The following is a 13,847-nucleotide window of genomic DNA, read 5'->3' on the forward strand; positions in this document are numbered from 1 at the left end:
AAAAAGTGGAAAGAACAGCACGGAACACGCCCCCGAATCTGAAAAAGACGGAGCCTATTTGGAGGGACGGCTCTCTCCTCCAATGGCTGGCCTCCGTTTAGGAAGCCAGCCAATGGAGGAGAAGCAAAAAGAGAGGTGGGCTAAATAGCCACTCTAAGAATCATTAAATCTCCGGACTTCCGGTTCTGCCTTCGGCAGACCGGACGGTCCCTCGACCTAATAAGTGCCAGGGCTCTGGTCAGGAGTCCACTGTAGCGTGCACCACTCATTGCCCTACCAGCGCTGCCAATAATAGTAACAACGCAACTACTAACCATCACATACGAGTGTGACAATTCGGACTATTTCAGGCCCCCAAAGCTATAGAAATGGCTTGGGCAGCAGGTAATAGTCACTTGTAATGTATTATGAATTAATAATTAACTGTTGTGGTCAGCTATAAATTAACCAGACACTGCCACTTAGTGGCAGACTGTCACAAGTGCCAGTGTTGCGAATTAAATGCAGAAGCCGAGCACCGGAAAACGCGGGCTCCAATTAAGCACTGAAGCTGTGCATAAAACAGATGTTTTTATTTTCATATCTGCACATGAGCCGTATGTCCAACCTTAACCTCGTGCTCTCGGGCAGTTCCTCTGTAACTATCTCTTTTTACAGCTCTGTGTACCCACCCCCTCTATGTCAACTGTTTCTCGCTCACCTATGTCAGCCACTGTTTTCTCTCAATATACCCCACTTCTCCACCTCTCTTTACCTCACTTTCATGACTACACCGCTGTCTCTGCAGATCTCTGCCTCGAAACCCTTCTCTACCTCAACTCACCCACTACCTAAAGCCTCTCTCTGCACCTCACCCTTATGCTTCCATCTCACCTTTTTTTCTTCCGCCTACTTCCCCTCTATCTGAAATGTACCTCTTTCTTTGCTGCACCTGTCTATCTGTCTCCCCAACTCTCCACGTCTCATTTCTCTCAACGTGGCTCTCAGCCCTCTATTTATACCCTCTCTATATCATGCCACTCTCTGCCTCACCGCATCTCCACCTCATTTCCCCATCTATCTCATATCGCTCGCCAACTGAACGTGCTTAATTTGTCCTGGTGGTTGCAGGTGGGGCTCACCAACACTTTATTTTTGGGGACCGGCTCTCATTTTTCTTCACTAGACCTTGATCGAGAGCAAGAGAAAAACACACGGGGAAGAAGGAGGAAAAGAAAGATGACTACATTGTGACAAAGAGACAAAGCAGGGAAGAAAAGGAACATGCAGGGAGTGTCTGGTGGTGGATTAAAGAGGCATGAGGTGGAATCAGGACTACGCAGCCTTAGCATTTGGCACTCTGATCTTCAATGGCGCGGGATGAGGGCTTCTGAGCTAAACTCTGGCCCCGAGTGCTTATTACTTTACAACTGAAGCACTGTCTCTACGCAAGCTCTCTCTGTCACTAACCTCGGAATTTGCCTCACCCTTTATTTGCTACCTCGAGCCTCCACCTTTCCAGCCTCCACCTATCCTCTCTTTCCACCTCTGTTCCTGTACCTCTCTCCCTATCTTGCTCCTTTATCTTGACCCCTACTCTGCTACCTCTCCTTCTCAATATATCCTTCCCTTGTCTCATTCCATATTGACCGCTCACATCAGTCCCCACCATCTCAGCTCTCTACCTCTGTCTTTATTATACAGCTCTCTACCTCACCTGTCTGTCTACCACTGTTTTTACCACACAATCTTCACCACTAATTCCCTCTGTATCAACCACATTTCTTTTTCTCTACCTTACCACTTTTTAGGTCTCGCCTGACCCAGCGCATGCGCTGGTCTGGCGAGACTTATTGAGAGGGCTCCAAAAAGTGCTACCAGGCCAGCCTAGAGCTACAGTGCATGTGCGCGCGCCGCGCTTGACCACGATTACTTTCACTTTCGCGGCCGCTTAGATGTTTGATCGCGATCGCTTTCGCGGCCGCACGGCCGCTTGGCATAGCCAATAGGTCTTGCTTTTGGGACCTTATAAGTATTTAGTTATGCAACTGTTGCATGGCTAAACACTTATAAGGTCCCAAAGGCGACACCTATTGGCTATGCCAATGCTTGTTCATTTTTCTCCTGTGGAGAATGGAAACACTGAGATAAACCCCAAACTCGACAACACATGAATGCAGGATCCATGAACAACAAAATGGCAGAAGTATCAAAAAAGTCTGGAGGCCTTTTGAACCTAAATGACATCACAAGGTTGGTCCCTTGTCCCACCAGCAGCTGCTTCTCGGCCTCCTATTTGCTGCCGATGGGTCACACTGAGAGGAAGGGGCAGAAATTAGAGAAAGGAAAATAAACTCTGAGTGCCCTCTTTATTTTCTGTTTCACCCTCTGCTCAGACATGGGGTAGCATGGCAGTGCCAGAGCTACTAAAGAGAATTCCAGGGTCTGCACTGTTACCCCAAATTGCTGTCCATGTGGAACGGAGGTGTTGGGAGTCCGCTTTGGCTGGTCTCATTCTGGAAGGTGGGAATTGCAGAGGCCACCCCGCAGGGGGCTCGAGGGCCGGCGCCATAATGGCCGCCAGAGCCCGACAAGGAACGGAACTGGTTTTCACCAGCGGGAAGCGCCGTAGGGCGGAATGCCCTGAGGCCCCCGCCCTCTCCCTTCCAAGAACAATAGGAAAAGGAGATATAAGACGACGCTCCCCCCTCGTGGCAGCCCACTTGCATATCATGGGAGCTGGGGGAGCGGCGCCAACAACTTTCGAATCCCACCCACCCACACCTAGGGAGCAGCAGCGTCGCAGTGCTGACGAAAACCAAAGGAACTACGGGTACAAGGGTTGGATATGGAGACACACCGATGGACGGTGTGTGTGAATAGGGCCACTCACTTTGGGATGCCTCACGGCAGGGTGAGTTGGCCAACAACTGGGGCAGGTAACGGAGACGGCGCTCGCAGCCCAGCCCCTGCCAGGCGGCAGGGCACAAAACGGTCGGAACAAGGTAGCGAGTTGAGGCCTAACTCCGGGTAGGAACTGCCCCCGCGTCTCATTCTGGAAGGTGGGAATGAAAGGATGTGGAAATGCTGTATGTCTGCAGCGATGGACACCGCCCACGAGGACATGCCCAAAGACATGAACGCTCAGTGCCCACCATGGAGGAAGCGCGGCTGGCAGGCAAACAAGCAGCCAGCAGACAGGAAAGCAGCAGGCACCGTCTCGTGGGCCCATAAAAATGTACAAAGAAATATCGTGTGCTGAATGACTTCCTGCTAGGCGGCAGCTCCTGGGAGTGGGCACTGCTGGCAAAAGAGCTTCTTAAGGGACAGGACCGCTGCCGCCTTGCCCTTTTGTTCACCCCGAGACGTGGATTCCAGTGGCGCACAGTGCCAGCGAGCTCAGAGGGAGTTTGGCAGAACGCCTGTCACGCTCAGCCACAAACTTCCGCTCGCGGCCATCTTGAAATTGACACAAAGTCCTAGTGCAAAGGGAGGCGCCATGGCACGCGCCCTGAGTGCGGGAACACGTGCTCTGAGGTGCTGCTGGATGCAAGAAAAAGTTGCAGAGAGCCTTGCATGGATGGAGCTGTGAGCCTGTGAACCAGAACTGTAAAGTCAAGAGGGCTACAGGATAGCATTGTAAGGCATTCTCTGGAACTGCAGGGACAGCAGGTCAGGAGTGCAGTACACTGGCAGAGCGGATTTTAGGACCTTGTACAGAACAAAATGGAGAGGGCAGCATGGGTTGGGTTCCACCTGCAGAACTTTGCGTGATGCCAGAACTGTAAAAGATGGGGCTTCCTGGTGGTGATTAGGGTGCATTAGGAGAACTGTGTGTGTGTGTGTGTGGAGGGGGGCCAGTAGGGCAGAAGCACGGGTGGTGCAGGTCAGAGTTAGGTTAATTCTCAGAGCTGATTATAACCCATTACTGGTGCAGTTGATATTGGTGCATGGCAAGCCCTCTCCAAGGACCAGCAGGGCTGCAGACAAAAACGCCTCTCCCAGACACCAGCCAGGGCCGGCTCCAGGGCGGTGCGACCGGTGCAGTCGCACCCGGCGCTGCCTTTAGGAGGGGGTGTCGTGTTTGCAATAGTTTTAAAAGCACCTTCAGCCAGCATTCCTGGCCTCCAGCAATTTTCTGCCCTCAATTAAAATGTCAAGATAACTCCGTGATTAATTTTCTTCCTGCAGAAAGATGGGAGGTTTGTCTAGTGGAAGCTGTGAGTCATGGGAGGGTAGCGCAGATGGTTAATGTGCCTACTTCAAAGAACCTGTACCAGCAGATCACAAAGTGCATATAATTTAAATAGATCAGTAGGTCATTGCTTTTGTCTGAGAGATCCTTTTAATACTTGCAGTTAATAAGTTAACATCCTAGCATAGAACAGTGAGCCATTAACTGTCATCAAAGAGCTACACGCAACCTGCAAGGTATAAATGAGAGAATTATGATTTTCCCTCGTCTTTTATTATTCTAATGTTGGAAAAATAATTAATTTGTAAATAAATCACTTCTGATTATTAAAAAGAACCCCCAACTATGGTGTTACGTTTTTAAATTCTGGGTTTGTGCTTCTCCAGACCAAGCGCTATTAAACTATACTGTCTACCAGTGTGGATGACATGTGACTCCTACACCTTATAGTCCTCTGTCTTATGTAACATTTCCTATACACTGATTTGCACACCTATGATTGATTGTGTAGTGCGCATGTGATGTAAAGTGCTCTGACACCCTACACTGGTATAAGTGGCGCTATACAACTAAGTAAATGCATCTGAGAGATGGAGTGGTTATGGAGACTTGAGGTGCACTATTAAAGGGTGGTAGTGAGGGAATCCATGGCAGAGGTGGTCACTGGGGGGGGGGGGGGGGGGCAACAACAATTGTGGCACTGGGCGCCACCAGCGCTAATGCTGGCCCTGACACCAGCCGTGAGTGAGAACTGCTTTTGTGTCTTAATATTCCCCGCACTTGTTTCCTTCCCACACACACGTATTGGGCTCTCACAGTCAGTCTGCGAATGTGTAGTGTATGCGGTGGAACATCAGATTTGTCAATTATAATATGCATTCCCTTGCTTTATTTTGAGCAGTTCGTGAGTGTTATGGACCGGAGGGCTGGGGCAGCATCAGTTATATAAATGTGCAAAAATAGAAAAAATGCGCCTAGTAGTGTAATAGCTTTGACTGTGTACCTGATTTATGAAAATGTAATCAAAATAGACTAAGTTTACCTTTCCATGTTTGCGGTTGATGAAGCGCACCTACTGAAACACCCCCCTCGCCGCCAACCCCGCCTTTTACGGGAGAGGTGGGCTGCAGCGGACCCTCCCGCTCGGCATCCGCCGTGTCTAGCTCCTCTGTCCGCCCGTGGCCCCTGGGGCCCTCCTCGCTCATTTATCTCTCCCTCCATCCGACCCGTCCGCTCCCTGCGGAGGACGCAACAAAGGCGCTCTGTGGGGATGGGGTCCTGCACTTAATACTCAACTACCGGCGAGGGTCCCAGGCCGGAACTGAAGCGGACTTCCGGCCACGTGCGGCACTTAATGCGTCCCAGACACAGAGTGAAAGGGAAGGCCTGGTCCAGGCAAACTGCTAGACCTGTGCAAACGTCAGTCACATGTTAAACCTGCGACTCTACAAGGCCAATAGGGCGAAGGAAGAGCCAATCAGCTGTCAGTTCTGTGGGTGAAAGAACAATAGGGCTGGGGAAGAATCAGTCACATGTAAAAGCAATGCTTCTGAATGACTGAAAGACAGGTTGGGCTTGGGGTCCTTTCCCACCCACACTATCTCTCCGCTTTCTATGGGTCGTTCAGGGGCTTCTAATGATGGAAACATGTCTATAGTTCCGATTGCCCATTTATCCTCAGATTGTCCGGGGTCACTAGGGAGGCTGTGGGCAAAATTTCCATTGCGCTGACGTTATCGTGCATAATTCCTAAAATTACACATTTGACATGGTGATTGTAATGCAGGAGCACAGGAACAATGCGAAGGGCAGAACACGAGTGGCTGTTGTTCACTTCACTTGTGGTTTTTTGCACTATTTTTGTAGCACAGAATACGTCCTCGGGTCCAAAATGGACTCGAGGAAGCATTTCACGCTAAAATATATCGCCAAATGCCAGTTTTACATTTTACATAGTTTGTACGCAATTTTGCACACTTGTATTGACCCACAAGCATGTTGGGGCGATTCAGATCCCAGTATGAGCTTTATGGAAAGCATGTTTTGTCTTTCAAATTGTGTAGGGCAGTGTCTACACTAGTTGGGGAGAGGTTCACATAAACCAATACATTGCGAGGCTGAGGGTCGTCAGATATATTGATGTGTTTATGTTTAATCTGTTTTCGTGAGATTTGATCGCAGGGCGATATCTGCATGCCGCAATGTACTTGTATCCATATTTGGGCTTTGCATCTTGTTTTTGTTCTTTATAAAACATGGAAATACCTCAATAAAGATATTTAGGAACAAATTGTACATAACAAACGATAGTCTAAGTTCTGAGAGAAAATATTTTAACTTCACTAATCTTAACTTGCGCCTAATAATTGGAGCACAAGTTAAGCCGAGCTCCTCATTTTGTGCAGGCCAAATATGGAGTGTGAACATGATTTCACTTCCTGAGTGTGGCAGTAAACAAGAACTGACAAAGCCAATAGTTTGGGCTCTGAAGAGTAGAGAGGTTTTCTATTGCCCAATGCCCTACTGACACACATAGAACGGGTATACAATGGCAGTACACACTTACTGCACACAGATAATACATACTGTGCTGCAGGAGTGTGCACACTCATGTTCACACACACACCACTACCCCCCCCCCCCCCCCCCTTGTACAGTAGAGAGTTTCTCTAGCTTAACGAACACAAATAGGATTGGTATACTGAGGGCAGTGGCAGTGCAAGATATATATATATATTCATCCACTCTCTCTCTTCCGCCCTCCCCCTTTTCTAACACAGCATAAGCAGAAGAAGTGGTTCAGTTTAACCTTCACACATACAGCTGAGGAGCAGTACAGGTAGTAACAGTGGAAACTTCTGCCATGCACAACAGGCACACTATGAACAGCAGTACAGGCTATCCTCGTATAGGGATATTGTTTTGACCATCGTCGCTGCTGACAAGACACAACAGACCCGACTCACAAAAAGCCAGAAATGCACTTTCGTAGACCCCCCTCTACAAAGAATACTACTTCACAATGCATTGATCGTCCACAGCTTGGCTTCCTGTCCTATTACTCGCTGACTTTAAGTGTGCTTTTAACCGCATACAGCGCTCTGCTGCAATTTTGGCTAGATTTGTGCTATACAAATACTACATATTTAAATGCATCGTCGATTTCCACCTGTGTTGAAGTAAAATTCTAGCTTCCCATAGATTTCCAGGAGTATGTCTCGGTTTCCTTTGTGAATTCCAATTTTGCATTCACCAATGCAGTTGTGTTATACATCATTGTATATTTAAGAATATGTATTGTATGCAATTGCTGCTGAAAGTATGTTTATGCTACAAGAACGGCATAGCAAATATTTAAATTTCACGTTAAGCTTTGATTTGCATAAAATATAGTCAGTGTGTTATGTTTGCATCGCTATGCACTTGGAAGTCACAAACCTTTTCCCTCTTCTATCCCTCTGCTATCCTCTGAATCCAAATATCTGAATAACATACCCACCACTCAAATTACTTTCATATTTCATTATACTAATTCACCACCAATCCTTTATGGGTTCCGGAGTAGCGTGCTACTCGCCGAAAAAGCTCTTTGACGCCTCATCAGGGGTAGTAAGCGCTATATAAATGCAATTACAATACAATACAATACAATGTCAGCAGGAGGATAATGCTGTGGAAAGAGTTTTATTGCTGGGTGAGAGAAGGAAGGCTTTTTTTAGAGGGAGGATATAGCTGGAAGAATTGAATAGAAGCCCTGGGTGTGTCTCCAGGTCCTTCAAGGACCAAAGAGGGAAACTGCCATTGGAAGACACTCTTAACCTCTCCGCCCCTTACCTGGCTGACCGGCTAGACACCCTAGGAGCGGTGTAAAGCAGGGATGGGCTGGACCTGGTGGGGTTATTTCTATGCTGTCAAGTTACCAGGGGGCCAGGGGGAAAGGCACATTGTTTGCAAGGAAGCCTAGGACCGGCATGGAGGGGATAGTGCTGCTGGGTAGGCTGGTACGGGCCAGGCGTATTGGTTAAAACAAACAGGGAGGCGGGGGGTGAGAGTGGAAGCAATTGGGCCTAATTAGGACAAAAAAGAAACAAGCATTGCTCCAAGGTCCACACATTCAAAGAGCATCTCTAGAGGATTTTAGCACCTGCAACATACAAAAGACTTCCACAAATTTCCTCTTGTTACACTTTATAGAGGAGGCAGTGGAGACAGAGGAGATCAGATTGCCTAGAATGGAGGCTTGTTCGCCCCTTTCACAACCAGCTCCAGGTGTTCTCGCCTGCTCCGGGACTTATAAAGATTGTGTAAAGCGTAATGATTCCATTTCTTTGGTACAAACACCATGACCTATATTTCAGTGCTTCTGACGTGATTTATTTTGTGAGCAGTGTGTGTGCCTTGTTTGCCAGTCACTCACCAAAACAAGACTTTTGGCATCTCGAGCACACCAAGAGCATTGTTTACACCCCTCGTTCTGGATAGTTTTTCACCACTTGTAAAGTGTGTACATATCCTAAATGGATTTGTAGGATTCTCAAATGAGAGGGATATGGAACGTTGCCAACCTTTAGCAATTTAATTTTTAATGTATTCTCCCAAACACTTGTGTTTAAAAAGTGCTCTTTGTAAGGCTTCAAAAAGTGCATTTTTCACTAGGAAATTTTTAGGCATTCACCAAATGTCAAGTACAGTTTGCATATGGCATTTCATGGAGAACATTTGAAAACAGGTGGAGTCTGGTCAAAAAATGCTAAACTTGTATCCAAAACATTGTTTTAAATTCCTTTTGGAGAGTGCAATATTAATTTAATTTTGCTGACTCTATTGTGCATGCTTAAGATGGGGAAATGTTTAGTCCTTGGTATGTATGGAGGCAGTTATATATGTATGTAATGTTATATCAACAGCACAAACTTGCTCTGAAGCAACGGAGCGCAGATACTTTCAACAATTACTTTTAATTAAGATTAAATTCTAAAACACATAGGGGCATATTATCAAGAAACAACGTTAAAATTACCGCCGCTAAAGCGGCGATAATGGGCTTGAAAATATGCCCTTGAGAATTCCCATAGAAGCTCATGTTCTGGTGTCAACATGGGCTTCTATTGGAATTCTCCAGGGCATAATATTAAGCCCATTATCGCAGCTTTAGCGGCAGTTTTCTGCCGCTAAAGCGGCGATAATTTTAACGAGGTGCTTGATAATATGCCCCTCTATTCCTTAATACAAAATTGCTTTCATCTTGGGTTCAAACCTAAGGATTTAAGAATGAATGCGCTGTTAAAATGTTGGAGTGAATGTTTATTTTCTACAGAACTCTCCTACTTCCTGCTTGCTCGTACCGCACCGCCATCTTGGTGGTTTAGCAGTCTAGATCTTCTGAGCACTCAGTTTCCCTAATTCTGCACCTATTTAAGGCGCATGGCAGCACAGAAGCCCAGCGGATTCCGGCTCCCTGCACCGAGTAACTGTTTATAATTGCAGCAATACATAGTTTCACTTTTAAATCACCACATAACTTACTTTCTTTGTGGGGTCTGTGTTGGTGGGAGGGGTTTCTTTGTTTTGCTTTTGCCGTTACACTCTGGTCCGCCACTGCTTATTTGGCTGTTTGTCCAGAGAGGGTGCTGGCATTCTACAGGAAGTTTTGCTCTCCTACTTCCTGCTTGCTCATATCGAACTAGCTCTGCTGCACACTTGGGGGCATATTATCAAGCACAGCGTTAAAATTTTCGCCGCTTAGGCGGCAGAAAACCGCCGCTAAAGTGGCGATAATGGGCTTGATAATATGCCGCAGAGAATTCCAATAAAAGCCCATGTTGACACCAGAACATGGGCTTCTATGGGAATTCTCGGCATATTATCAAGCCCATTATCGCCACTTTAGCGGCAGTTTTCTGCCACTAAAGCGGTGATAATTTTAACGCCGTTTCTTGATAATATGCCCCATAGTTACCTCATTCAGCACCTATTTAAGGGTGCATGGAAGCAAGGATGCGTGCAGTGGGCGCGCGGCTGGCGCGCCAAAGGCAAGCCCATCTGCTGTCAGTTCTGAGCCCGATGAGAGTTTGGCCATGGTAAGGTCCGACTCCCATGCCCAACTCATGGACCTTTGGTATCCTAAGTCGACTTGTCAGTCTATGCTGAATGTTTGCAATAGCAAAGTCAAGCGCTGCCTGAGCAGTAACTTCCACTTTAACGCCTGCACTGGTCCTGTGATCCCTTCCTACTCGCCTATGGGGGATTTCCACCTGGATGTCATCACCAGTCACAGCAAGTTACGGCTCTGTGGCGCTCTGCTCAACACCCAGTCCCTCATTAGACACAAGAGGGAAACTCGTGATCAGATTCTGGAGTTAGCCCATAACTGAAACATGGTCTAGAGAGGACCCTGGCCCTGACCTGTTGGAAGCTATCCCGCCAGGTTTCACCATCATTAGACTGGACGGCCAGGGCTACATGGGAGGTGGACTGGCAGTTAATGTATGGGATAGACTCTGATGTACCTTAGACTCTGTGACCTTGGGCAAAGAGGAGGGAAACATCCTTTCTAACGAAGGCTTTGTTATGAGAGTCTTTAGGACGAAAGCAGTATCACAATGGCGTCATTAGTATGCCCATTTTTATGCCGAATTGTTCACTAGCACAAAGGGGCCGGTTTAGGGCTAAGGGCAGGGGCGGCTTTAGGTTAAGGGAAGGGGCGGCCTTAGGTTAAGGGAAGGGGCGGCTTTAGGTTAAGGTAAGGGGCGGCTTTAGGTTAAGGGGAGGGGCGGTTTTAGGTTAAGGGAAGGGCAGTTTTAGGTTAAGGAGAGTGGTAATTTTAGGTTGAGGGAAGGGGTAGGTTTAGGTTAAATGACTGGGCAGGTTTAAGTCAAAGGAAGGGGCGGGTTTAGGTTAAGGGAAGGGGTGGGTTTAGGTTAAACGACTGGGCAGGTTTAGGTTAAGGGAAGGGGCGGGTTTAGGTTAAGGGAAGGGGTGGGTTTAGGATAAGGAAAGGGGCAGGTTTAGGTTAAGGGAAGGGGCGGGTTAAGGGAAGGGGCGGGTTTAGGTTAAGGGAAGGGGCGGGTTTAGGTTAAGGGAAAGGGTGGGTTTAGGTTAAGGGAAGTGGCGGGTTTAGGTTAAGAGAAGGGATGGGTTTAGGTTAAGGGAAGGGGTGGGTTTAGGTTAAGAGATGGGGCGAGTTTAGGTCAAGGGAAGGGGCAGGTTTGGGTTAGGGAAGGGGTGGGTTTAGGTTAAGGGAAGTGGTGGGTTTAGGTTAGGGAAGGGGTGGGTTTAGGTTAGGGAAGGGGTGGGTTTAGGTTAAGGGAAGGGGCAGGTTTTGTCTTAGGGAAGGGGCAGGTTTAGGTCAAGGGAAGGGGCAGGTTTAGGTTAAGGGAAGGGGCGGGCTTAGGTTAGGGAAGGGGTGGGTTTAGGTTAAGGGAAGGGGTGGGTTTAGGTTGAGGGAAGGGGTGGGTTTAGGTTAAGGGAAGGGGCAGGTTTTGGCTAAGGGAAGGAGTGGTTTAAGGGCTAAGGGAAGGAGGATGGTTGTTACGGCTAATGATTGCAGGAGCTTAGGGGTAAGGGGCTGAGGGGGCTTAAGGGTAAAGGTTTAGCACGATTGCCCAAAACACTCATCAACATCCCTGAGGAACTTTGGCACCCATAAGGCAGGGGCGACAAGCACCTTCCATGATTCGGACAGTGGCTGAGGCTTGGACCACGGCCTGCCCTGGAGTCGATACCGCAAACCAGACCTGCCCGCAACACCTGCAGACACCGGTGAGATCGGGGCATTCTTTGACATTCTATTTACGACGTGCAGATGAACTTCGTTCGAGAAACTTGCGTGATTATGCCAACTTTAAACTAAGGCTTTCTTTAATAAAGCCTTCGGCCTAATGACTTTCGTACTAATGACATACTTCTCAAAGAGGATATTACGGAGGCTGACTTTGTTAGGCTTAAAATCTCAGCCAATGGCACCTTTTCTGTCCTTCTAGTACTGTGACCACATGGCTCAAGGGCCAACTTTCTTGAGACCTGGGGCCACACTGTGGAACCATTCCTAGGACAGATCCATATTACCATTCTGGGGGACTTTAATTTCCACCTTAATGACCCTTTATGTAAGGTTTCGGCAATCTTCCTTGAACTTCCCAAGGCAAACACAAGAAGATGATGGATGGAGCGCAGAAACTTATCAGTTCGGGCTGGACTGTTCCCATGAGGAATATAACTGCTGAATTCCACTGATTTGGTACGAGTGAAATCTGAGCCTAACTATAACGTCTCTGTAAACTTTGTTTTTTTCCTGTATATACATACATACATACATATTTATGTGTATATATATATATATATATATATATATATATATACATACATACATACATGACTGGTAGGAAAATCTGCCTTTTAAAAGACAGAGAAACTGTGCCATCTTAAGTATTTTCCCTCTTTTTGGAACATCTTTCAATTCAATACTCATTTGCAGCTCACTCTGGGATGACATACAATATTGAATTATGCTTTAAACTTTCAGAAACTGTGGCATGAAGCAGCCAAAAGCTCCAGCGGCCAAGCATCCACCAGCCAATAGGACCAAAAGAAAGCCTGGGAAACGCAAGGTAAAGAGCGTGGTGAGGTACAGAGAGGGTCAACATGAGACGAGGAATATGAAGACCATTCAGATGAAGAGAGTAATGGAGAACGGGATAGAGAGAGCGTTTGAGGGTAAAAAGAGAAAAGAGGTCGTGGGAAAAGAGTTGAACTGGAGAAACAGATATGAGGCTGAGAAAGGTAGGTGAGATTGATGCAGAGGTTGAGAGAGATTGAATTTTAGGTAGATAGAATTGTGTAAAGTAGACAGTGGTAGAAACAGAGGTGAGATAAAAAAATTCATAAAGAGATGGGGAGAAACAGATTTGAAATAAAGAAGGATATACAGAAAGAGATATGAGAGAGAGAGAGATGGAAATGATAGATTGAGACAAAGTGGTGTAGGTAAAAGAGTCTACGCAGGAGTGGCAGTAGGGGAGTAATGGGGGAGTTAAGGTAGCGGGACCAGTATTGAGGACGTTGGGATAGAGGGACCTTAGGCAGAGAGAAAGGGAGGTGGAGAGGTAGGTAGTGAATAAATGGTCACATGTTAAGTAGAGACAGATGATGTACAGCGAAATGTGAGGTAGAAAGGTGAAGTGGAGAGGGATGAGGTTGACAAGTGGCATAGAGAGGGGACTGGGGTTTAGCGAGACCTGGCGAAGAGAGATGGATATAGAGAGTCAGGTAAGGTAAAGAGAGAGAAAAGCTTGGGAGAGAGAAGCAAGGAAGACATAAGTGAGGTAGAGACAGGAAGTAAGTACATAAAGATGTAGAGATTGGTAGAGAAACAAGCATTTACAATGCAATGGTCTCGGCAATATTATAGGTAGAGCTATTGGTATTGCTCATTATTTTTTTATCATTTTTGTATCCCTAAATAAATGGCATTGTCATTTCTATTGGCATTAGCTTTTTTTGCATATGTGATACCTATTGCATTAGCAGAGAGAGAGTGAGGTAGTGAGATAGAGAGAGAGAGAGTGAGGTATTGAAATAGAGAGTGAGGTAGTGAGAGAGAGTGAGGTAGATAGAGAGTGAGGTAGTGAGATAGAGAGTGAGGTAGATAGAGAGTGAGGTAGTGATAGAGAGA

The sequence above is a fragment of the Triturus cristatus genome, chromosome 7 (genome assembly GCF_964204655.1).
Source record: "Triturus cristatus chromosome 7, aTriCri1.1, whole genome shotgun sequence".
Lineage (NCBI taxonomy): Eukaryota > Metazoa > Chordata > Amphibia > Caudata > Salamandridae > Triturus > Triturus cristatus.